This window comes from Asparagus officinalis, chromosome 7 (assembly GCF_001876935.1).
Source record: "Asparagus officinalis chromosome 7, Aspof.V1, whole genome shotgun sequence".
Lineage (NCBI taxonomy): Eukaryota > Viridiplantae > Streptophyta > Magnoliopsida > Asparagales > Asparagaceae > Asparagus > Asparagus officinalis.
The window spans coordinates 91488761-91492117 of NC_033800.1; positions in this window are offsets into that span (position 1 = coordinate 91488761).

Genomic DNA, 3357 nt, shown 5'->3' on the forward strand with positions numbered 1-3357 from the left:
TCCTCATCTGATAATGAAGCGCAAAACCTAACTCCCAAAATGAGTCCTCCTACTACAGGAGGTACAACTACTCATCCTACTCCTACCGATGTTTGATCCTGAATCCGGTGGCGACGATTCTACTACACCAAGAGCTTCTAAAAGGCCAGATCTGATGTGTAGAATTTTTTCGAGAAGATAGACGTCACCAGGGATGAACATGATATGCTTTTCACCCAGAAGATTAAGTGTGCGTTGTACGACTATATTTTTCAAGCTCATCATAAGAGCGGTACCAACCACCGTAAACGCCATTTAGATAAACACAACAAAGGTTAGACTCCTTAAGGTGATATCCGATAATCTATGCTCTCCCAATCCTCATCTTCTGGTAGTCTCGGTAGTTGGAATTATGACGTAGCCCAAGCCAGTAAATACGTCATCATGTTTATTATTCTTAAAAATCTTCTTTTTAAATTAGTAGAAGATGATGAATTTGAAGATTTATTTACAGATGGTTTTTACTCCACATTTAAAAAAAGTTCTCATCAAACTTGTCAACGTGATATTTTAAAATATTATCAGGAAGAACAAGAAAAAATAATTTCTTATTTTCAAATTTTAAACTGCAAATTTTCTTTAACTTCTGATATTTGGATATCTAAAGCACAAACTAGTTATTTATGTATCCCAACACACTGGATTCAAGAAAATTAGCAAATGTTTATAAGAGTTATTTCCTTTATTACATTTAAAGAGTCACATAGTGGTATTAATAATAATTGAAGAACTTTTGAAATTAGAAATATCTGAAAGAATATTTTTTCTTTTACTAGATAATGTATAATAATAATGTAATTGTTGATTTTATAAAAATATCTCTGTCATTGTCATGTCATGATGATCTTTTTCATATTAGATGTATCTATCATATTTTAAATTTAATTGTTTAAAGTGTATTTAGTAAAATTAAACCCATGATAGAAAAGATTAGATTAGTAACTTATGCTCATAATGCTTCTAAATAAAGAATTAGAAGATGGAAATAATTCTGTAAAAGAAAAAATGTAAAACTCAAACTAATTCCAAAAGATGTTGACCATAAATGGAATTCCACCTATGCAAAGTTAAGTGTAGTAATAGAATATAAAGAAATTATAAATGATTTTATTACTTTTTATACTTCTAGTTCTAGCTCTGGTAGCATGTATGGAATAACTGAAGATGAATGAATAATTATAAGTAATTTAAAAGAGATGTTACAAGTTTTTATGATGCTACAATGTTATTATCTGGTTGTTATTATCCAACCATTATTTTAATTGCTTTATAAATTTTAAATATTCAAAATTTTTAATAACTATTGTATGGATGATTATTTTAGAAATATAAAATTTCAAATAGAAAGTAAATTTAATAAATATTTTATGCTTATTTTTGTTATTTTTGGTTTAGTGGTTCTTATTGATCCGTGTTTGAAGGTTATTGGCCTTCGAAGTTTGTTAAATTCATTGTATAATAATATGATTATAGACACTGATGATGGTCAAATCATTACTGCTACTACTTATCATAATACTATTAGAAATTATCTTGGAAGATTATATGATGAGTACACAACTAAATATGGTGTAGCTACACATCAGTCTACAGCTTCTGCTTCTATGAGCTCAAGTCGGGGTAAAATTATAAAATTTGATAGGTATGTAATAATAACTGAGCTAACTGGTGGATCTTGACTTGGATCATCATCAGAGGTTTCTGAAATTGATCAATATTTAAGTGCATCTTTAGTTAAATGTTAAAATAATAGTTTAGATATTTTACAATGGTGAAAAATATATGGAACGGTTTCATATCCTATATTTTCCATCATGGTTCATGACTTACTAACAGTACAGGTTTCTACGGTAGCTTCGGAATCCGACTTCATCATAGCCAGACGTTTGATCGACGACCACAAGACATCGTTAGATCCACATACTGTATAGACGGTGATATGCTTATAAGATTGGTGGAGGTACGAGAAGAGAACGTAAGACATCTATCGGATGGTTGACATTGAAGATAAATTTAAAGAGTTAGGACTAGCAGATAGATATAAATAGTAAATAATATTCATCAAATTGTAATTTTTATTTCTTAACATAAAATTTATAATTAATTATTTTAAAAACAGTTGCAAATGATAGTGATATAGTTGAGTAGGTGCCAACATGGTTGAGATGTACTCATATATTATGGTGCGATGAATTCCAAAATAAATTTCTAATTGTAAAATAAATTTCTAATTGTAAATGATTTACTGATTATTAATAAAGAAGTTATTTTTATCATTTTAATTTTAATACTTTTTTGTATTTGTAATTTATGTAATTTCAAGTGATTAATAATATCATTATTTTTTATTAAAATTTTGTGTAATTTTTTGTTGAAAATTGAAAGGAAAAGAAAAACTTAAAATTTTTTGAAAAAAAAACTGGGTCGGCCCGGTGCTCGGCCCGCTCGGGCCCGGGTTCGGGCTCTGGTTTTGCCCGGCCCGGGCTGTCCCGTTTGGACACCCCTACTGATAGAACACCAAAGAATAGAAAAAGAGTTATTCAATCTAATGTATTCATCTTTAGGATCAAAAATTGAATGCACATTTGGTATATTGAAGAACCAATTTAAAATTCTATCGATAAAGCCTAATTATCCATTTCCCACTCAAGTAGATATTGTATTAGCATGTACATGTTGCACAATTTTATTACCTTAGAAGATCCTAATGATGATATTTTAAATGATAATGTAAAAATTGATGAAGATAAGGGGGAAGTGACAAATGAAGACGATTCAGCTGTAGTGGACTATACTCAAACTAGGACACAAAGAGAAGATCGAGATGCAAGAAATAATTGGAAGGAGCTTAGAGATCAAATTGCTTGTCGATGTGGGTGGATTATTGTGCAAAGTATAAGGGTGGTAATACAATGTAGAGTGGCTTAAAAATTAATGTGTTGTTTGTTGCTTATTGGTTTTGTTTTATGCTTCTTATGTAATATATTATGACTTTTAATGTTCGAAACTACCCATGGTGTATTTTAGACTTTAATAAACATTTTTATGATTATCACATATATTGTTTTTTAAGTGGTTTGAAAAATGAATGCATATCATATATTATTTTAGATTCCTTTAATGATGATATATCGATGTTTACAATATATTTAGGTATTGCTAACAACGGGGCAAATAAACAAACTGTTCCATCTCAATCAAATGCAATGCCAAATACTACGGCTGACATTAACATGAACTTCATGTCTTACCAAACACAACCTTTCACTTCACCTCCCCATACATTCTCACCATTCCCACCATACGATGACCATTATA